Raw genomic sequence first — 24,255 nt, 5'->3', positions numbered from 1 at the left:
TACTGCCGCAGAAAGCCTACAGCCTATCCATGTATTAATGCATATGAATCACATATGTGTGCCACAATCACTTTTAGAAATTGAAATAGGTTTCCTCTCAGATTGTTTCGAATGTGGATTTTTTTCTTAACTAAGCCTCTGATTCTCTTCATTTGTGTATAGCTGGCTAATTGCAGTGACTCATTTCCATAAATACTTCAGTGTATTGATAGTAATTAGCTTTATCTCGTTCCTAATGAGTGTGCTTGGTTTGATCCTGGGAAGAGACATGCTGCCTGTATCAGATATAGATGCATCCAGTAAAGCATCCAGTCAGTGTTCAAAATCTGCTAAAGCTCTCCATGTACAAGAGCACTGAAGATTATAATGAGCTCCCAAAGACCTTTGATGCTTAATAATTGACCCTATAATTAAGTATCATCAAAAAGCATATGCATCAAAATAATTAGAATATGGTATATAATTGTTCCATTCACACTGACTGGCGAAAATCATTTTGTCAAAAAGAAAAGCATGTCAAACTAGTCTTGAGTCGTAGAGCGGAAAATGTGATTTTGATTCTTCAGACACAAGTGTACAGTTCTTGCAAACTGTAAACAAATTTACATGGTTCTCACTAAGTCTAGGACAGTCAACATGAAACAGAATGAAACAATTCAACAAGAAAATCTGCTTGATTGGGGCCTGGCAGTGGTTGATTCTGAAAAACCACTTTTTAGGAGGTTTATTGATCAAGATGTGGAGGCTGAAGCCAGGTCAAGTTCACCTTCTCAATTATGCATTTTTATATCTATCATTATATGCGATTAGATTAACATTAACTGGCATTTCGAGGTCAGTTATTCCCGTTAATGACCATCGTCAATAGCAATGCTGTCTAATGACCGCTCATCTGGGTTTTTGAGGCCAGCGTTTCTTTCACGTCCCTCGTATCACAAAGCAGACACACTTTACATCTGCCATCTTGCGCCTCAGTTATTGACTGTATTTACTGTAAAACCAAACTGAAACTTCAGTATTAATAGTAGATCTATGGTAATATTGTAAGTATTCGTCTTGTACACTGTAATGGATTATAAGATAATAAACATGTAAGATTTATAACAGTTTCTGCTCAAATCAATATTTCATGTCTCCGAAATTATTTATTAGTGGAGAAAAGCATTATCCCTTAAATGTCTTGAACTTCGTCTCAAAGCTGCTTGCTACTGTTTTGTGATTAATGAGCTAATAAAGTATTCAAATCAATAGTTTGTGTCTAATTATTTATTTAGGCATGTAAGTAAAATAATGTACATAAACACGGTTCTGCTGGCAAGATCTTAGAAAGCCTGCCTTATGATTCTTAAAATCATATAATTATGATTAGAACAAACTCTTTTTTTTTTTTTTTTGGAATCACCTGCACAGATGAATTTTGACTGGATCATACAGTGTATTGAAAAGGTTAATAGGGTCTAATTTTATTTTTATGTTGACTGTGAAGGCAAAATCCAGCCCAGCAAGAATTCTGCTCAACTCTTTCATGAAATTGGGGCCCAACAGGATAATTCTCTGAAAACATGAAAAAAAATGTGTCTAAATAACTGGTTAAGTCCAAATAAGTGACAGGAATCATGCAGTTATTCAATGAGACATTTTACTCCCACTACCGGACTGCTGAGTTTAACACAGAAATCTGGCAGCACCTGAAATTAATTCAAATTAGCATGAAAAAGTATTTACACTCTCAGAAAAAAAAGGTACAAAAGCTGTCCTTTTCAAAAGGTACACCTTTGTACCTAAAGAGTGCATTTAAGTCCCTCGAAGGTACATATTGGTACCAAACGTGCACAAATTGGTACCAAACGTGTACATATTAGTACCTAAATGGTACATATTAGAACCCTTTTGAAGGGTACTGTCCCAGTGACAGCTTTTGTACCTTTTTTTCTGAGAGTGTACGGGTCATTGACAAATAATGTTATCGGAGATTACAGGGCCGGAGTGGGGCCACTTTTCAGCCCGGGAGTTTCAGGCCCAAGGCCGGCCCACTTTTTCCATGGTGGAAAAATAGTAACTATTTTCCAATAGTTCAGCTCTTACTATTATGTAGTTTTTATTAATACCATGGTTCAACAAATAATGTAAAGGTTAAATAATAATTCACTGAAGCTGAGAAGTTAACAAAAAATATTCCACTATTCCACAATTTATTTATTCATTTTTGACCGGGGAACACAAAAGGTGACGGTGTTATAGGGTTTTGAACACAACCTGAGGGTTAAATAGCTTTAATTCGTATTGTTTACTCTGGTATCCTCTCTACCTGTCCCTGTAGTCATCATGGCCTCCTCATTTTCAGAGGGGGGACTGGCTTAGGCCTATCTGCTGCTCAGAAGCTACAAAAAAATTATTAAGAGGTCATTTTACTGCATACACAGATCAAGCTTGGGTTTTGTTATCAATATTAAATTGCATAATATTTGCAAAGTCTATGAATCGCCATGTATTGGTTGATACAAAAAGGCTAATATTTTAATAAATTTTATATTTTGCTTGTGAATAGGTTGACAAGCCGAATAATTACGGTGCAGCGTTGCTAATGCTAATCATTACTAGGCCTATCTCTCTTTACCTGTTGCCACTTGTGTTTGTCCTCTTGAAAATAAATCTGTAAGCTTGGCACATTTGGCAGCATCCTTCTCCAATGCTTTTATTTTTTTTCAACCTGGCTTTTTCAGCCCCTCCTGGCCTCTTCCTCCCATCCATTCTCCCTGACGCGTACCGTTACGGTAGGGCCGGCCCAGCTATCGGTAGGCGGTGCCGCGGTAGCCTACCTGAGAAAACGTTTTGGAAAAGACGGGCTATGGACCCAACCAACTCTATGAGAGGGGAGGGGAGAACTCCCTCACATGGTACAACCCATGCAGAGGCTGCGCGCTGCGGTGTCAGAATGCGGGACGTGTGTAGCTTAATGTAACTAACGTGACAAATGTGAAAAAAAAATGAAAAAAATTATAATTCTCGACCGGCCCAAAAGTGAAGCGGCCCACCGGGAATTCTCCTGATTACCCACCCCGGGCCTGGGAGATTATGAAAAGGTAAAACAGACTCTGTGCTGATACTGATGCAAAATAAGCACTCCAAAGCCTCTCATCCAATCAGATTCGAGGTGTCGAACTATATATCAGTGTGTTAATAAAGAACATTAGTCTTCCAAAGAGGAAATTTGGATCCAACTACACACTTACAGCAAAATGCCTGGCTATGCGTGACTAGCCTTCACATAATAACCCAAAACACAAGGGCCAGATGGATGAACACATTTATAAGCACGCTCCGACGAACACATCTACAAACGTGCAGCGACATTTACGCGATAATGTCATAAAGTTTCCCGTGAAGCTGTAATCACTTTACCCTTTAATGATCTGTTTTTTTATTTCAAATGATGAGCTCACAGAGTTTCTATGGAATTGGACAATACAAATAGTCTCGTAAACAGACTCAAATCGAGTTGATGGGTGGCTGTTACACTTTATAGCTGGAAAATATTCATTAGAGAGGAAGGAGGAAACAGCAGTGAAAGAGAAAAAGACACACGGCTAAACACAGTAGCTTTCCACGGAGCCAAACCTCATTTCGCAACATCAACGTCAACATGGGGAGGGAAAAATCAATAAGCAGGAGCGAGATGAGAGTCTCCACTGTCATCACGAAGACAGAGACAGATGCTGATATGCGAACAAACTCCGCACGCGCACGCAGTAACACAGCTGCCGTTTACAGATACAAAAGAACAGATAGAAAGGTTAGTTAAATTGCAGTTTTTATCAGATCAATGCGATTTCCGTTCAGACAAAAGATGACCTGAAATGCTATTGCCAGGTCTGTCATGCCTGAACATGCGTTATCTTTTGTGTGAAACGAGCACACACATGCATGCATATTATCTAATATAACACACACTGAATCTGACATGCATAAAAAATTGCATTGGATCCTTCCAGACATTCTCTCTCAATTCTCGGAAACGTGTTGAAAAACTGAACATGCGGCCTTGTTCTTTTCAGCCCCTCTCTCTCTCTCTCTCTCTCTCTACAGTCTCTCCAGTATCTCCCAGCTCATTTCTAATGCAATAGAGCTCAACAGTGACCGCCCACTTTTTCAGCAGCCTTGGATCTTGGATCCTCATTCATTTTCTCAAAGGGATTTCAAACAATTCAACAATAAAGAAATAGGCCGGTATTTCCCAATATATATATATATTTTTTTTTATATATTTTTTTTCTTGTCTTATACCCCCACAGCCGCATAAGTAAATCTCAAAACCCCACAGCCCCATAAGTAAATCTCAAGAACCCCTTGAAGTCAACATGAAATAAAAATGTACCCTATCTTTTCTAAATGCATATTATAGATCTCATTATGAACAATTAATTTGTGTACATTTCATTTTTTCCATTTCATTTAATCAAAATAAACCCCATCCCTGTAAGCTCACGTTCAATTGACTCCACTTCTGAGTGCAATGCCCACATCTCAAAATCCAATAATCAACCAATAATATACATTTTTCTTTTTTAATAATCTATATGCAGAAACAATGATCTGTCACCACTTCCATTTCATTGTGACTCCAGTTGACTTCAAACCAGAAATTGATTCATCTCATATTATACAAGATGCCATTATCATTAATCAAGCTGAGCTATAAAAATCAGAAATTAGTGTTTTTTTAAATAGCGATGAATCAAAAGTAGCGATGTGGACGTTGCACTCAAAAGTGGAGGCTGATCAATGCTAGCTTGAATGGATAGGGGTTTAACCGAAATGATTGATTGGAGAAGTCCTGCATACATCATCAAAGAGGAGTGTCGTTTTCACCAGAGGATCCAGTAATAATGACTATTCAAATTAAAAACATTGACGAAACATAAACCTACATCGATGAATCGTTCACGGTAAGGTTTATAACATGCATTTAGAAAATAAAATAGGGTGAATTTTCAATTCATGTCGACTTAAATAAAGCAAAATGTAAAACCCAGCTGGGAATCGCTGTTCTAAGCCATGAACCAAGCCAACCAGATCCAAGATAAATCACAACATTACAGACTTTGATTTGAAGCAAGTAAGTGTAGACATACAAGGGAAAAGTTATTTTATGAAGGAATAAACTATTGCCTAAGTCTTCAACCCACAAGCTGCGTCCCAATTCAGAGGCTGCATCCTTCAAAGGTCGAACTGAGCGTTGTTAAACGGGACGGGCTAGCCTACGGAGGACCGTTCTTGTCGCACAGCAACTGTGACAGCTACTGTTAATGAGTGACTGTAACGTCTGTACTGGATTTAATTAAAAGTTCTTTTAAACTGAAAACAAAACAGAGTTTAATATGTTCACCACAGTCCATTCTGTATATAATAAAGAGTAGAAACTATGTATAATCGCATGTTAGTAAGATATATCAACATTTAAACCGGTCAAGTTTAGTTTTTTAGTTTTTTACATTTGTATCGTTAGATATTTCAGTCATTTGAAACCCAAATGTACTTTTACAAGTGTAATTTGGCAACTAAAAAAAAAAAAAAAAAAAAAAAAGCCTGTCATCACTGGCGCGCAATGAATTCTAGGGTAGGCAAGATCATGAAGGATGCATTTGGAGGAGCCTTCGAATTGGGACAGCCTTCGTCGCGCCGCGGTGACACAATCAACCTTCAAATGCGGCCTTCAAAGGATGCAGCATCTGAATTGGTAAGCACCTAATGGTTTTAATTTATATGTGACCCTGGATCACAAAACCAGTCACAAGTAGCACGGGTATATTTGTGGCAATAGCCATTGTATGGGTCAAAATTATCGATTTTTCTTTAATGCAAAAAATCATTAGGATATTAAGTAAAGATCATGGTCCATGAAGATATTTAGTAAATTTCCTACTGTAAATATATAAAACATTTATTTTTGCGAGTGAATGCAGCACAATCGCGAACAGATTCCAGATTTTCAAAATAGTTGTATATCGGCCAAATATTGTCATATCATAACAAACCATACATCAATGGAAAGCTTATTTATTCAGCTTTCAGGTTATGTATAAATCTCAATTTCAGAAAATTGACCCATGTGACTGGTTTTGTGGTCCAGGGTCACATATTATACACAGAAATGGACCATGGTGAACATATTTAGACTGGTAGTGAACCCTGTTTTGTTTTCAGACAGTTTAATATAACTTTCAGCAAAAGTCCACAAACGTTACTGCCGCTCGCCAACGGCAGCTGTTAAAATTGCTAGGCCATTTAGGCCCAATTACTTCCATAGTATGGGGGGGGGAAATACAATGGAAGTCAATGGGCCCAATATCATCTTTTGTGTTCAACAGAAGAAAGAAATTCATACAACTATCCCTTTGTGAATATATTATTGATGAAATCTATTTCTCAGAGGAGAAAACGAATGGATTTTTTACTTTCAGCTGAATATTTGAGTGGCGTACACTCACACACTCCTCCACTTTCAAATAACTATTATTCAAGTGTAAGAAAACCTGTACTGCTTTAACATGCAGATGAGTCATACTGAGTGAAGTATGAAGTACTTGTAGAAATATTTCTCTTTAATAAAGTTAAAAAAAAGTTATACACAATTATTGAGTTTTTGTGAAAAGATGTTTTGCAACAAACTTTGTGTGTTCTCAAACTTCTGGCCATGAATGTACATTCAAAAAGATTTCTGATTGACAGAGAAACTTTCAACAGCCCTTGACTATCTTGACATTATTACATGTCTCTGAATGCGATACTTTAATTGAACGGTGTAAATTGATCATGTTCCTTAACACTGCATGAAGCTTCTATTGCAGATTCTGCAGATCATTTGAGGCTGTTCTATTGACTCAGGTAATAATGAATTCAAAACAGCTCTCAGCTTCCCAGGCGGACATTTAATGCTCAGATGTTGCACTTTCACATTCATGTTGCATCAACTCATCTCAGATGGTTCTCTTAAAAGTCCTTAGGAGAAATACAGAACAGACACAAATGTGGTAAGTGTTCACATACAGACTGCAGAGACATAAAATGAATGTGGATTAAACATTTCTCAAAGATCTGAGATATGTAAAGTTTAAATAATTTGATTACACACTTTGCTATATATTTTTAGCACAGTTTGAGATATTGTTGAGATATTATGAAATTATAAGTCCATTTCTCAGGAGAAAAATCTAAAAAGCTGGAGACTAAAATAAAATATTTTTTCATCTCAGTGCTTTACACATTCATTTACACCTATGAAGTGCTAAATGTCTGTTAAACACTTGCAAAAGAGTAAACTAACAATACAATTAAAGTAGTCATTATTTCTTGGTTCAATTCATTAAAAACCTTGTTATTACATTCTGTAACCATGGTTCACATATGCTGGATTTAAAAATATGCTTTTTATGTTTCCATAAACAATCACCTCAGTTGTTTCCTATGGTTTCAAAACCAAATTTTCCTCTCGACCTTAGGTTAGTAAACCTTTTTTTCATACTGTCATGATAGTTTAACGTCTAGGTTTGACCTAGAACCTATTTTAACAGCAAAGCAGCGGGATCAGATTTAAAGGTGAGACGTCTCATCAGCTCACATCATTCGTCAGACGTTTCCGTCCGCATTCGGCGGACCCTCTCGCTTCACTTCAAACCATCACATCCTCAAGCAAACCCTGGGAAATCTTGTACGAGCACCGCGTTCACTCTCTGAACACCTCAAAGCCACACACATGCAAATCAATTTTTCATCCCTCAATCGTGGTCTCTCCTCGTGTGAAAGGAAGAGGAAATTGAGGTCACGCTCCATCAGAAACTGATCGGCCTTGGATGTTCCCATTGTGGCTGGTAGAGTAGAGGGAGCAGAAAGGGAGAAAGTCTGTCGATTGCGGAGCGTGTTGGGCTCTGTCTCTTATAGAGTCTAAGCAGAGTTGATGCAACCCTGGAGAAACTACAGTGACCTGTGGAGAGAGCTCTCTTCTGAAGAAATCCAGTCTAATGACACTGAGCTTGACAATAACATGAGATGACTCATAAAATGGAATGACACAGATTGACTAACAGAGCTGGCCAACTATCCGGCCTCAGGTTTATCGAGAGGTGGGCGGCTCATGATACTGACATACAGCTATTGACTATTGAAGCCGAACTGCCTGCCTATAAAAACTAAATCAAAATCAATCAAATTTGTTTTAAATACTCAAAACACATCGACATTAAAAATAATAAATGTTGAATAATGATATGTAGTATATATATATAGGGTAACACAATATTTGTTAACAATATTAACTACATGTCAACTAACTCTCATTTGAGTATTAGTAGACTGTCTGCTTAAAGGATTAGTTCACTTCAGAATTAAAATGTCCTGATAATTTTCTCGCCCCGTATTTCATCCAAGATGTTCATGTCTTTCTTTCTTCAGTCGAAAAGAAACTAAGGTTTTTGAGGAAAACATTCCAGGATTTTAGTATAGTGGACTTCAATGGGGTACAAGGTCCAAATTGCAGTTTCAATGCAGCTTCAAAGGACTCCCAGCCAAGGAATAAGTGTCTTATCTAGCGAAACGATTGGTCTTTTTTATTTTTTTATTATTATATTTATGAACTTTTTAACCACAAATGCTCGTCTTGCACTCGCTCTGCACTTGCACTTGAAAGGTCAAGCCTTTGGTTCCCGTTGAAGTCCACTATATTGAGGAATGTTTTCCTCAAAAACCTTAATTTCTTTTCGACTGAAGAAAGAAAGACATGAACATCTTGGATGACGTGTGGGTGAGTAAATTATCAGGACATTTTAATGCTGAAGTGAACTAATCCTTTAATATCTGCTAACACTTTATTTTGATGCTCCCCAACAGACATTCTACTGACTATAAGTAACTTTGCAACTATATGTCAACTTATTCTAACCCTAACAGTCTACTAATACTCTACTACTACTACTCTAATGAGATTTAGTTGACATGTAGTTGCAAAGTTACTTATAGCAATATCAAAATAAAGTGAAACCATCTAGGGTTTTAGTATTATAGTTAAGCAATATATAATAATTTATTTTCCAGTGACTTTGTGTAACATTAGATCGGATGGTAACAACCAAATAGATTTGTGAATTAAAATAAAAAAAATGAAAAATGAAAATAAAGGGAAACCAAGGCACCTTGCGTTCACGTTATTGTCAGGATTATGTTTAGTTTCACTGTGTTTTGGTTCCGTTTTCAATGTTTTCCTAGTCATTATTAGTTTCCACGGTTTCTGATTTATCACGCACCTGTTTCTGTTCTGTGTATTTTAAGCCCTTAGTTCCTCTCAGTTCTTTGTTTAGTCTGGTTTATGTTTGCGTATAAAGTGGTTGTGTTATTCTCTCATTTATCCCGTGATCTCCTGCATGTTTGCTTTGTCTTTGTAAATAAAGTGTTTCTTTTGGATACTCCAACACTGTCCATTTGCTACAGCCACACAACACATTAAAGTTATAAGCAAACTGCATTCAGTCTCGTTCAGCTGGAATGCTCCCATAATTTCATCACTGCACTGAAAAAGACATAAACTGTCTGAAATCACATACTTCCCTACTATATAGTAGGCAAAAAACAATATGTGACAGGAGTAGTGTGTCCAAATTCACAGATTGTGAGATTGTGAAGTGTGCATACGATAAACACTTTACTATCCCATGAGGCCACGGGAGAGGATTTATGAATGGCAGTGAAGCGACACAACTGACGCTATAGGTCACATGATAATGACAACATGGCCAATGTAGAACGTCCAGATTACAACACACAATCATACTATATAGAAAGTACTTTTACCTACTCAAGAGAGTATGCAATCTCGAATGCAGAAATGGTATATATTTTCCTAAAATTGAAAATTTAAAGTGCTTAATAAACATGGTTACATTACATTATGCTTAGAGAAAATTAAAGAAACTAACTTTTTTTCTATTATGCACTATTACATTTTTTGGGGAATTGGTGACTTTCTTTCATGTCAGTTAAGCACATTTCCCTTCAAATTCATAATATTATCTAAACATTTACGGTATTCCTTGTGCTCTCTGTAATTTGTTCTGATTTTAAATAAAAAAATAAATCATGGCATTACAATAATTAAAAAAATCTGTAATACACAATAGAGAAAGAGAAAAGTAAAACACATATCCAGATACATTATGTTAATGAGTTCTCATTAACTTTAATTTTTTTTTCTGCAGAGGAAATGTGCTTAATCATCTTGAAAAAAAGATCACAATATAAGATAACTGAAATGGTCCTAAAATAGGCTTCAATGCAAAATATAATGTCTTTTTTCTTTCTTTGGATTTTATAGTGAAACGTCACGTTTGTGTAAGGTTTACTCTGTTAGTATCTGATGTCTCGGGTCTGAGCATACGGTTCCAGTTGGTCCAGGTGAAGTCCAGCTGATCTCGGCCCGACCCAGCTGCTGCTCATGTGAACCAGATGGAGGAGGTTTTTTGTGTATTCATCACTCACGGACATTTGGATGTAGTATTACCCACTCTACCAGCATCTGTACCCCACAACCACCTGCTCACCAGTTTGGACCAACACAGGGTTTCATTATGTTTGGCCAAGAGTGTGATGAGGCAATATCGATAAGCACTTCTGATGTTAACAGTCGGCAATCATCGAGGCCTAACAATGATCACAGCCTGTTATTTTGAATGGATCTTTTAAGTGAGCGAATATCTTTATCCTTCATCTTACAGTGCAAGCAAATACAGTAACATGCAAGCAGAGCTACTGAATGAAGAAGAGTCAGTGAATGAATTTGAACAAGCGTTTCACTGGGGTGAATCTAAATAAAAACCACTATCTTGCAATGAAGAAATTCTCAGCTACAAGCTAGCAATTGTTATAAGCTTCAGTGTATTCCAGTGGGCAGGTCTGAATGTGTTTGTCCACTGGAATAGCTTGGGGAGATGATTGATTCTCTTCCCTCGCTAACATGTCTTGAAGAGCCAGAGGAGCGTGTGGGAGGAGCCAAACTCTGCTCTAGTAATAAATGAGGGAGGATGATTACAGCCTTTACAGTTATAACACACACACACACACCGCGTGAAATAGAGAGACAAAACACGAGTGCAACAGAGGAGGTCAAGGAAAAGGGAAGGGGAACAAAGATAGATACAGAATATGTGATGTACAGCATTCTCTTACAGTCATAACAACAACCCCCACCTTTATAGAAAGGCTTTTCTTTCATTTCCTCTAAATAAAAAAAACCTCTCAAACACACTCTGACTCAGCGATGAGTAAGAATAGATGTCTCACAGGAAAAAAAGGGTGGTAGTCTAGCTGGCGCTGGGGAAATCAATAACTAAAAGTATAAAAGACTAAAAGTATAGCCATGATATTACTGCAATTTTGTGTGACTGTTACTCAGCTGTTTTCAGTACTGCACGGTTTTATTAAAACAAGTAAGACTACCAATCAAAAGTTTGTGGTCAGAATGATTTTTTGGTTTCTTTGAAAGAAAGTAATACTTTTATTCAGTTAAAAGTGACATTAACAATGTCACAAAAGATTTCTATTTCAATGAAATGTTGGACTTTTGATCGTTCTATTTATCAAAGAATCCTGAAAAAAAATGATTCCACAAAAATATTAAGCAGCACAACATTGGTAATAATATTGCGCAGCAAATAATAGAATGATTTCTGAAGGATCATGTGACACTGAAGACTGGAGTAATGACGCTGAAAATTCAGCTTTGATCACAGGAATAAATTACATTTTTAAATGTATTCAAATAGAAAACAGATATTTTTAAAATGTAATATTTCACAATATTTGTCATCTGCTCTGCAGATGAAGGTACGAAGACGAAAGGTTCCAATATTGTTTAATAATGTTCAACAAAGTATTATTAAATAAAGACAAGGCAAACACAACCATGCGTATACGAGACCGAACAATGAGCATAAGAAAAGCAGATAACAAGGTGATAATCAAACACAGCTGAACCAAACCAACTCATAAAGCCGTGTGACCATGGAGACGGAAGACAGGCGGGAACTCAACAAATAACAAACTAAAAGATCAGGAAAACGAAACTAAGAATGAACAACTGAACCTTGCAGTTTTACCGTATTTTTGATCAAATAACTGCAGTCTTGGTGAGCATAAGAGACTTTTTAAAAACGTACTGACCACAACATTTTTAATTATATATAATTTAATTAAAAAAATATTTTTATTAGCCATCTGACAACTTTTCCTCTATATTGTATATGGCATGAATATCGGTTGACTACTAGTTTAGATCACGCATTGATGTGAGCACAAAAGTCTAGTAGTGCAACAACACAAGAGTGTGACAGGACAACAAGGGTATGACAGTGTGTGAGAGCAGCTTTGTCACAGTATAACTCTAATAGTTTAGGAGCTGTCTTAAAGTCGACAGCTCTTGTAGCTGACAGAACGCATCTCTCCCTGATGCTGACAAGCCCAGAGATAGAGTTCTGAAACGTGCCGGTCCGCCCTTAATAAAAAACACACATCCATATAAAATTATTGTGATTGTGTACGTGCGAAAAAAAGAAGTTGCACAAAGAACCGGGAGTAAGAAAAAAAACAGCCTTGCCTCACTATAATATTAGGATTTCAATCATGTGTATTAATGAAGATTTTATGCAGGATGATTTGATAAACAGAGAGGGATAAATATATTGGGAAAGCTTGTGCATCCCAAGCGAGACAAATAGTGGGGTAAAATGACATCAGTTGGTTGCGGGATACGGTGCTGCTGAAATAGGCTGTGAAATTGATTCCATGAAGTGAATCATGATTTAATCTGCCACAGACAACGAGGTATAAATATTTCCCAGTAAGGAATAAACGTTAACGCTTAAAGGCATGCAACATTTAAACATGCATTCTCAAGACTGCACTTGCACATGTGGGCACAAATGTTTAGTAATTATTGCTGGAATTTAAAATATTCTCATTGTTTTGAAGGGGCATTAAGTGTTAGTTTATTTTATGTTCACATTAAAAGGCTTCACACCTAAAGAATGTATAACACTTTAGACAAAACGGTTTAAAATGATGCAGAGAAATGCTGTAGAAAACAAACATGAAGCATCCTAACATTAATTTGAACATTATTAAAAATAATCAACATTTCTCACTAGATTAATATAAGGAAGTATTATATAATTTTCATTATTCTTTAATATACATCAATAAAACAATACACACACACACACACACACACACACACACACACACACACATACATATGAAGAGTTCAGATGCAAGCCTCTAAGTGCCATCTGAAATTTTCTTCTAGAATGATCATTTTTATCAAGCTTCTATATTTAAGTTCAGTAATTTCACTTAAATGACAATTAATAGGTCATTTTCATTGCCATTTAAATGAATTTACTGAACTTAAATATACAACCTTGATAAAAATGATCATTCTAGAAGAAAATTTCAGATGGCACTTAGTTCAGTTTTGCATCTGAACTCTTCATATATAGTCACATAAAGACCACTGTAAATATGAAATAGATGCAAAGGTAATCAAACAAGGATTTTGAATCAAAATTCTGCATTAAATCAGTGAAACAGTTTGAACTGATAATAAACCATGAAAATAATGACATACTTTTTAAAACACCTGAAAGCACATTATATTATTAATATTTAATATGTTATTTTGTAACAAGTTGACCACACAAATAGATAGATAGAGAGTTATTTAGAGCACCTTTAAATTTCATTCAGTTTTTGCCCTTAATTGCTAAGTTTTCCCCAGGCCCTGTGCGAAATATGCTAGTAAAAAAAAAAAAAACAGTTTCTCAGTTGAGAGAGAGAAACACTCCCAGCTGGACTGATTTTTCAGAGAGTAAATGAAGTCTGTAAAGCAAAAACTAAAACAAGCCAGTTGGATTTTCTGTGCCATCTCGCTGATATTACTTAGTCTTTCGAATGTCACCGTGAAATGAATGGGACTGAAACCAGGCAATTAGAGCAAAGTCCAATTTTTAAGTACAAACTTGGACGCACACTCACTCTTAAGACGTTTGTGGAAGGCAGATGGTTTATTTCCTCTGATTGTGCCCGAACGGGTCTGAAGTGAGCGCTAGGAAGGCATATTCTTACTATATACTGAACTCAGAGCTGATTGGCTGATGGGACAGAGTCTTCAGCGGCGAGTAAGTGACAGGATCAGACCACAGATCAGACCACACACTTATTACACCGATGCCCCATAGAGCCGCATCTCTCAGTCCGGCCCATTAACCTGCTGTCAACCTAAACACACTGTAAAATAACTGTTTTCTCTGGTAGAATGAGATTGGAGGCCGTGGAGGCTGTGCTCGGAGTTCAGGAAAAAAAGACAGCTGATAAGTTCTATTATAAATGATTGCATTAATAAGTTAACCAGAGTACAGTTTCAATAAAACAACTAAAAAGACTTGTATCATGTAGCTTGGGAACCATAGCCTCATCTGCCTTAAATCGAACAAGCGCAGATCAGCTAAAGTTTTCTACTAAAGACAACATTCGCAACCCATTTTAATGTCAGGGTTATAAGATGACACATATATACTGATGTTCAAAAGTGTGGGATTGGTACGATTTTATTTGATCATAAATACAGTAAATATATATATATATGTTATAGCAATTTAAAAATACTGCTTTCATTTTAATATAGGCTTTTTTAAAATGTAATTTATTCCTGTGATGCAAAGCTGAATTTTTAGCATCATTACTCCAGTTTTCAGTGTCACATGATCCTTCAGAAATCATTCAAATGTGCTAATTTTGTGCTCAAGAAACATTTCTTTTTAATATCAATGTTGATGCTTAATATTTTTTTCAGGATTCTTTGATGAGCAGACAGAACAGCTGTCTTAAATATATATATATTTTTAATACAATATTTTAACTGTCACTTTTGATCAATTTAATGCATCTACGCTATACACTAAGAAATATTAAATTTCTTAAAAAATAAAATAAAATGACTGACCCCAAACTTTTGAATGGTAATATGAGTGAAACAAGAAAAATGTGTTTAGAAATAGAAAGATATTATTGTATCTATTGATTCGATTGTGAAAAGTGGTTTCTATTGGTGTTTGGAGGGAGGAGGTTACAAATAAAAGTATTTAAAAAAAACAGCATGAAAGGTGTTTTGGATAGATATGCATGTATTGATAAGGAAAATAGGATCAATTTTGTTTTCATGTTGACCTGAACACCCTCTGGAGCAGGACAAAAACATGCATACGATGGACATCAATAATCTCTGATATGAGCTCATTCTAATGATTGGCTGAAACTCAGAATGTCACTAAGGTTAACAAAACAATTTAATTAGAAAAGTTGTTGGAGTACATGACACTGAAGAGGTTGCACTTAAGGACTGTATTATAATGTGAATGCTTTAAAATAATTGCCACTTAAAAGCTCAGCTAGATTGCCCTTGTTCTTCAGAAATTGGTTTGATTGTTCAGAATATGATTATTTAATGAAGAATCCTCCCATTTATCAAATTTACAGCTTCGGAAAGGGAAACCGATTCCTCTGAGATTACAAAAGCCCAGTGCTCATCGCCAAGGGTGAGCTGTTTATCTGCTCTGGGGGTGCATGAGGGGTTAGAGTCCTTCAGAGAGAGAGGCTTTTATCTCATTCTGCTTGTTATTATGATATGACCATGTTAGGAAATAAGCTCATTGCGAACTCAAACGCATTTACGTCCTTCATCAATTTTGTTGATTAGAATATGAGTCTGGGGGAAGCAATGAAGTCTTTCAGTCATTAGAATGTCATTTAGAAATCTCAGTGTTAAAATGTCAGTGTGAAATGAGGCGACACCGACAAAAAAAAAGACAATGTCAAAATCTTACTTTTAAAAGTCAACATAAAAATCAAAATGTACTTTCTTAATACATTACTAGTGTTTTTGCGCACAATTAATCAGTGCACAATATTTCAAAGGAATGTGTGATGAATTGTTTTAATCAAAATGTTTTGCCTCAGAAGTCAAATGTGTTGCGAATGCAATGTCAGCCTCATGTAATTTCAAACCAGTGTGACTTTCTTTCTTCTGTGGAACACAAAAGAAGATTTTTTTTTTTTTTTTATAACTCCGTGTTCTTTTAATACACTGAAAGTCAATGGGGTCCAATGTTGTTTAAAACCCAACGTTGTTAAAAATATCTTCTGTGTTCCATAAAAGAAAGAAAGTCCTACAACAACTTGAGTAAATGATGGCATTTTTCATTTTAGGTTGAACTATGCCTTTAAAAGTATCAATCTCACAGCACAAAAGTAACTGAAAACAACTCGGCAGAATCAAACCTCTGTGGTTTCCATCCCAACGTTTCCTATGTCACTAACAGGCAATGTTTTTTCCCCAAGTGACGGATCAGAGACCGCAGTTCAAAGAGGTTTTAACTCTGATCCTTTACGTCCTGTTGCTTTGGCAGTGTGAGAACATAAGACCAAGACATTCCTGCAAATTCCTCTGGGTATAAAGTATCCCACCGGCTATAAAGTCTCTGTAAGGAAACAACTGATATCAATAACAATGTGATATCTTAAGGAGATCAGGAGTCACAAATCAGCCAACATATCATGCACCGAAAATGACAAAGTACCATACAATACACACAGTCCAGCTCTACTCTACTCAGATGGTGGATACATGTCCAGCGTAAACAGTCCTTTACTAGCGAAAAGATGTTTTATTCATGAGCTCAAAGCCAAATCCACACATAAACTATTATATTTCTCAACCCTCATTTATAGCTCTCATGTGCGACGCCCAGATAACAGGGGAAAATTGCCTGGAGGGCTGAGACGACACCGCAGGAAGTAACGCAGGCTATCATAACACCCAGCTGGAGGCATGACAGAGAAAGAGACATTTATCAACGCAGCAGAGGCACCTTTCAACACACGCCATGTACATCTCAATGCAGCCACGCACCTTCACCATCACTACAATGGCCGATATTAAGATAGAAACTCAAGATATTCTGTAGGCTAACTGGAATAGCTGAAGCTCAAGATGAAAATACAAAAGCACAACAGCTGTTATTGCCATGCCCACCCCCACAAACACACACACACACACCTTTCTGTGTCACTGATCACTGTTTTTGGGAAAAGCATGTGAACAGAATGCTTACAGATTTTTCAGTAAAATACATTTTTAGAAAGGAAAAAGTGGAAGGGATTGTTCAACCCAAAAAACATTTACTCACCCTCATGTCGTTCCAAACCTGTATGACTTACTTTATTATGTGGAACAAAAGAGAAGATATTTTGAACTGTTTTTGTCCATATGCGGAAGGCAGTTGGGTTAGTCATACAGGTTTGGAACGACATGAGGGTGAGTAAAAGATTTATACTCTTTTTTTGGAGGGGTGAACTATCCCTTTAAGCAGACAGATCTGAAAATAAGCTTTAGATGCGTTGCAAAAGGTTCCCCGCTGTACATAATAGATGCCATGAAAAAGTTGTGCTTGTTTGCAGAGTGCTGAAATGCTATTTGTGAACCCATCCGCTGTCCATGGTGCTGAAAGAAACAGCTCTTTTGAGAAACCCTAAAAGACAGTTTAACATCCTAATTACTCTTTCTTTTCAGTTGTGAGACATCTACATGTGTTTTTAACCCTTTTATTCAACGTTGTCGGTTAAATTGAGCTATTTACCAGCATTAAAATGTGCTCTGTTGGTCCGCACATCAATATATATATACACACGTGTTCACCAGAAATCATCCAACCCTCACAGTTAGAATATTTGGCATTCAAACACTTGAAGATTATGTCTAAACTGTAGTTAGTGGGACCTTAGCATATGCACATTTATTATCCTATTTTTTAAATGATGTATGGGCTGAATCTTTAAAATATAATCCTATCAAATCCACATATAGGGTGAATGAGAAATCCACTTATTGTAATCTATTCATCTACACAACGATAAAGGTATGATTCACACAAGGTTCCACATACAGTTTCACATTCACTTGCAGTATGGTTATGCACAAGCACAACTACAGATTTGTATTAAACCTCTCAGCCAAATAATACATCATTCACAGATTAACATTTCAGAATCGCCTTGCTTTTATTGCAAACAAACATGTGCTGTAAGGTTGCATTTCTTGTCCTTATATACCTGCAAAGGAGAGTCTGTTCATCTTCGGTGAAAGCAAAGACGCACTGATTGATATTTTCCCCAAAGAAACAATTGTTCCCTTCATAGACACCTTAATTTGCATCATATACGTAAAAAATGAGCACCTCCAAAAATCACTTCACCTCAAAATCATCTGCAAAAGTATAAGGCATTAAAAAAGAAAAGAAAAACCAGCAAAAATAAACAAATGTGACAGGTAAGCTGCAAGAAAAGTTTCCATTAAAACGTCACCAGGTCTGAAAATGACTTTCGGGTAAAGAAAAGACCAAAATAAAAGCAAATGCTTCGCTCGGTGACATCAAAATCACAAAACTCTCATGAACAACACCGCAAAATACAAGCAAAGCATATCTACAGCAAAAGTCTATGGCAGAGAACAAAAAAGGAAAAAGGGTTCAAAACAAATATCATCGCACATACGTAAAAATAGAACTGCCATGGCCATTTAAAAACCAGTTGCATGATTTCACACGACTGCAAGCACGTACTTGGCCAGTGTCACTCAGTACTGAATAGCCCGATAGGAATCACTGCATACTAAAAACTTGAGGTACGGATCGAAAAACGCCTCAAAACAACACTTTTTCAAATCTCAACGCTCAAACCCCAGCAAAAGGAGAGAGAAAAAAATAAAAAAAGAGCAAGTGAAAAGACAAAAAGGGTTACAAAAAGGCCTGGAAACGTACTCACCGAGTGGGAGTAAAATGTTGCGATAAAAATGCGTTATGGCACAAAACACAGTATGGCGAATGAAGCGCGTTCTCTCAGCCTGTGAGCCCTCGCTGCTGTCACGTGACTGCTCTGCTGCCTTGAGCGGCGGGAAGAGGAGCTGACAGGAGACGCAGTTAGTTAGTCCTTATCATTCCACACTGAGAGCCGAACTGTGATTCTCCCGTTGTATTTTTTTACCGTCTCTTTTAAGGTTGCGGAGTTCCCATGATGTCAGACTCAACGTAACGTCTAAGGAGAGCCTCTCAACACCGTCTTTGTTGTTCTTGCTGTTCGTCTTTATATTTTGTGGCGCTAAACACAAGTAACGTGAGGCGTGTGTGCACGCGCATGAGATATTACATCGCTGGTAATGTCATTAATAACGTCATGAAAGGCAGTTTTAGTTCTGTGTTGTTGTTGTTGTTGTTGTTTTAAACAGATGTTTATCGGATGCAAATAGCACCGTGCAGCATCAATACGTTCCTTCCGTAGCATTTATCTCGTCTAAATGAAGGGACAGTGTTCATATTTTAAACCACAGACTCTTCATTGCCGTGTTTGTCCTCTTTTCTCTATATAAATAGGTAGATCACTATAAAAGGGATGCAATGAAACATTTAAAGATCGAGCTAATTGGCAATCCGATGCCAAAGACAATTCCCTCATGTAGCCTACAATGAAAACACGGTTTTGTGCTAAAATCGAAGCAAAACTGATTAAATGATTTTAACATAGATAGATAGCCTACTGTAGATAGATAAGATTAGATGTATGCTTATTTTTGGGATTTTGATACATATTGAGAATAAATTAAAAAATACTGTACTTTAGATAGATAGATAGATAAAGTCATGATATGTATTATGATGTTACTATTAACTGCATAGGCAATATACAAAATTAACATGACCGACTGAATAGAAAAACTGTTTTGTACATTTTTGTAAAAGCAACATAGAGCTAACATTGTGGTCAAAACAATAGGACACACACTTGTGAATATGGCTTCATTGAAGTTGTATTATTTGCATTCATTTTTCATTCATATTTTGTTTTATTATTTGCATTTTGCAGTTGTTTTTTTTTCCTTGGCTCGCCACCCACAATTTTAGATCCTAGCTAATTGGCGATATGATGTCAAAACCATTGCCCAGATGAAGCGAGAAAAATACAGTGTTCTGTAGCACCAAAAGAGTTCAGATTAGTGTTTTGATTGCTTGTGATGGATGGATGGATGGCTGGGGTGTATAATTATTTGTTTGATTTTGATATTGAAAATAAATTTAGCAACATTTGAAATGGTCCAGCACAACATCTTTATACACAGTGGCATGTTGAGGCTGAACAACCCATGCATAATACAGGCACTATGTGATAAAGTTGTTAAGCTTATCATGCCTGACCAGGTAGAACATGGGAGACACACTGCAGAGAACAGCTGAGGTTAAGGGCTGATAGGTTATTGCAGTGCTGCTTCACTTTTTTTATTTTTTCCTGAAGTTTCCGGAGCCTGAGTTGCCCTTGAGCATATACTCTGATGGCATTGGTCCAAAAGCATTTTTTAGAAGACCAAGCCAAGAAATACATGCACAGTCTTGGACTGTGCAAACACATCCAGTGATTTGATATTTTATTTACTCATTTCTAGATTTGAAGCACTGATGACCGTCCAGTCCACAGCTCATTAACTTAACCTTCACTTTGCCAATAACCACAAGTGTCATTAGAGGCAGTAAGATGCACAAAAGTTATGAGCTGTAATACCATACTGTCAGATTCAATCGCTAACGTACGTCCCCACGTTACGTTACGTAACGCTAACGAGTCAATGGCAGGAAATACACTGGCCAGAGCCACTGTTTATCACGCAAGGCATTATTGGCCTGCTCAAGAATTCCTCAGCAACCTCCACCTAGTGAAATATTAATCAATAAAAATGCGTATGCATTATTTATCAGCTGATTCAGAGCATTCAAGAAATCAGGCATCTTTCGGCGGTGCTCGTGTGCTGCAGTAAAATAGGAAATGTGTAAATATCAGGATCGAGGGAAACGTGTTCTTTTGTGCTTTCTGTGTACATAGTGTTCGCTGACAGATCATGCATTATTGTGTTTGCTCTGTTGGCTTTATTACAGCGCTGCAGCCCAATCCTATGATTCTTTGTTTTAAATCAAAGAGTAACTGGATGAAATTGCAAATATTTTCAAATCTTTTTTGTAATGAAATTAACACGACGTCTGACAGCGCAACTAGAGCACACGCTTCCATTTCAGTTCATCAGAGCAGGCTTTATGCTTTCTAATCTCTATTGTTCAGAGTGTTCAACCAGACGAAGTTTGGCGCTTGGGAATATTTCGAAGCAATTATTTCAGAAATGCAATGATCTCTCAGCATATGCTTGCGTAAGGCCGAGTTTTAGCACTAAGACTCCGAGCTGCCAAAGAACACAGCGGGTGAAACAGTGGCTCTTTGGTCAGCGGTTTTTATTGTTTCATGGTAGTTTGAGTTTATCGCCATGTATGAAAAGAGATGAAATTTCTAAAACGCAATTCTCTGCATGGCCAAAGCCCAGTCGGTGGCCTGCATAGAGTAGCCGGATGTTTTTCCTGCGCTGATTTATATGCAATATGAACTTCATTTCCTTTATTGCCACATAAGATGATTCTTATTTTCTAGCTTACTGCCTTTCAACACAGAGTTGGAGTCATACAATTGTTTACTATAGTTAAAGAACAGATTGATGATTCATTTTTAGAAATGCATGCCTAGCACAGGCAGATGGCTTCTTCTCCGTAGGGGTGTTTTTGTTTGTTTTATTGTTTATCTTGCTTACCAAGTTGCTTTTTTCTCACTTAAGGGAGTTCTTAATGTTTTCTCCTCACTGTTGGCCCCGTTTTGCTCTCTCAGGATTAAGGTACGGGTTCTCTGTAAAGATTATTCATGACAACACCATTATTAAAAGCAGCACATTATTCAAAATTCAAAATAATTTGACATTTTACTGTTATTTTGAGACATAGGTGGCCTGTTGGATCCGGATATGTCCTCACTGGCGGAGGACGATAAAGCAGGTCCAGCAGTAAAAAGTGTCACGGATGCGACAAACGGGGGCTGGCGTCACCTTCACCTCCCCCTCCACATGGCCTTGAGATCAGCAGGGTGATGTTTCCAGAGCCGACTAATCTGTATTAAACATGGATGCCGCCAAACTCGCTGCAGTGAAGAGAGAGGGCTTGGTCCTATGTCTGTCTGGAGGTAAAAAGCGTACGTATTAAATGTTAATAAACGACTGCAAAGACACAAGCCTGAAGGCATCTCCCTGGAGCAATACGAGCAAAGCCAATTACGTCCGCCAACTCAACCTGCACCATTGGACCATCATGGGAAATTACAATGACTTGACCCTTTCGATTGTCATTTAACTTACACTTCCTTAATTGACTCATAAAATTTATCTTATCTGTTAATGGCCTATTAGTGTCGTGACATAGAAGCTCAAGGGAAAAAGCGTCCAAAATGCACCAGGAATAAATACATTGACGTTTCTCCCACAGTTCAAACTGAGACATTTATTCCAAACAAACATATTTTGTCTGTCCTTGATCTTAATGTAAAGACCATCATGTCCATAAGTCTTTACCGACTGAATAATGTCACCAACTAACCCATAAGTTAGTAATTTTATGCGAGTCAGTGTGTAGCAGAGTGCAGGTTTGTGCAATTATGATTTATGACATGCAGTCTCTTGTTTTTTCCTATAATTCATAAAGAAAAAAAATGTAATATAAAATTATAGAAAAATAATGCCATGATAATACAATGGTAATATAATGCTACTATATGGTATTTAATATAATGCACACTATTGAGCCGTATATTTGCGTATATATATATGTGTGTGTGTGTGTGTATGTGTGTGTTTATAATTTTATATTACCATTGTATTAACATTGCATTATTTTTCTATAATTTTATATTAATTTTTTGTCTTTTTTTGTGCATTAATATATACATATATATATATATATAATGCACACTATTGAGCCGTATATTTGCGTGCTTACTGATGTTATGCAGTAATATAGTATGCAGTAATCACTGATATTATCTAACAATTTTTGTGAGTTTTCGTTGCAAAATAAATAATAAAAAATTAAGCAGTCTTAAATGGCAATTTTTCTAAATGTTCAAAACTAATTATTTGGGTTGCAATAGAGCAAGTATGACGTCAGATCCCGGAAGACTAATTCGCCGCTGATTTCTTCAAGATTTTCCTATGGGGTTTTATAATTTATGTTTTTTGTAAAATTCGGTATGCGTGTGTGTAATCTACTTTGTAGAACAAAACGTCAAAGTATCGTCAAGTTATGTTTACCATTAGCTGCACAATATATCGAAATTATCTAAATATCGCAAATGTATATATCGCGATATGCATATCGCAACAGCTTGCAATAACTGGTCATGAACAAAAGACAAAGAGAAAATCACTCAATGCTCTTGGCTAAATAACTTTTGTAGCTTTAATAGGAATCAGTATATATTTAATCCATACAGTGAAAACTAAGCATTTTTACATTTGATTATTCAGTTTCTGTTGTTAAATAACCCTAATTTAGGATCACCGGAAACCCTAAACCCTGTTACACTGATCTTAATCTTAAAACACTGCTGTTCACTTTCAGAAGCTGTAGGGATGTTTTCTTGTCACAAAAAGAATGTCACAAATATAATTTTAAATAAATGTTAACAATAATTTAAGTTTATTTTACACAATTTATTTAGCATTTTCGTATTGCATATCGAATATTGCATTTTTCTTCAATATCGTGCAGCTCTACCATAGACCTTATTTTACTCATAAACTGATAAACCCCTTAGGAAAATATCAAAGGAACCAGTGGCGAATTAGTCTTCCGGATTCTGACTTCATACCTTCACCAGTCTATAATCAGTTCTGCAATATCCCGTTGGGACAGAAGTCATAATGCGAAATGAAGAAGGATTTAGAGGATCTGGGATGTGTACTGTAGCTTGCATCAGTATTGCTTTAATAAGTGTTACCTGAGGGAATCTAAACAAATAACCTACAAAAAAAAAAAAGAAGAAGAGGATGGGGCTGGTGAGATGAGGCCACACTGAATGAATGATTTATAAAAAAGCTTACACGAAAGTTGAAAGAGCCAGTCTTACACTCTTCTGAAGTGCGTTATACTTGCAGTGCAGTGCAGCAATTGACTTGTCCCTCCCTAAACTTGCACCAACAATTGCGACAAGACAATTTGAACCTTCTGCAAGAAAATCCTTGTATTACATTCG

The 24,255-nt window shown here is 36.6% G+C and overlaps 1 protein-coding gene across 2 annotated transcripts in view; it reads right to left on the bottom strand.

The window, feature by feature from the left end:
* LOC311283778 (RALY RNA binding protein like) overlaps positions 1 to 19,138 on the bottom strand; it is a gene marked incomplete at its 5' end in the record, with an annotated part of 136,404 nt that extends 117,266 nt beyond the window's left edge. Inside the window, one exon of one of the 2 annotated variants that reach the window (XM_084398480.1) lies at positions 18,205 to 19,138. The remainder of the gene's footprint in view (positions 1 to 18,204) is intronic. The other variant, XM_084398481.1, reaches the window with a different exon arrangement.
* Positions 19,139 to 24,255: the final 5,117 nt, after the last annotated feature.

Source organism: Rutilus rutilus (assembly GCF_951802725.1).
Source record: "Rutilus rutilus genome assembly, chromosome: 24".
Lineage (NCBI taxonomy): Eukaryota > Metazoa > Chordata > Actinopteri > Cypriniformes > Leuciscidae > Rutilus > Rutilus rutilus.
Note: the sequence above shows the minus strand (reverse complement) of the source record. Positions and strands in the feature narration are given on the sequence as shown.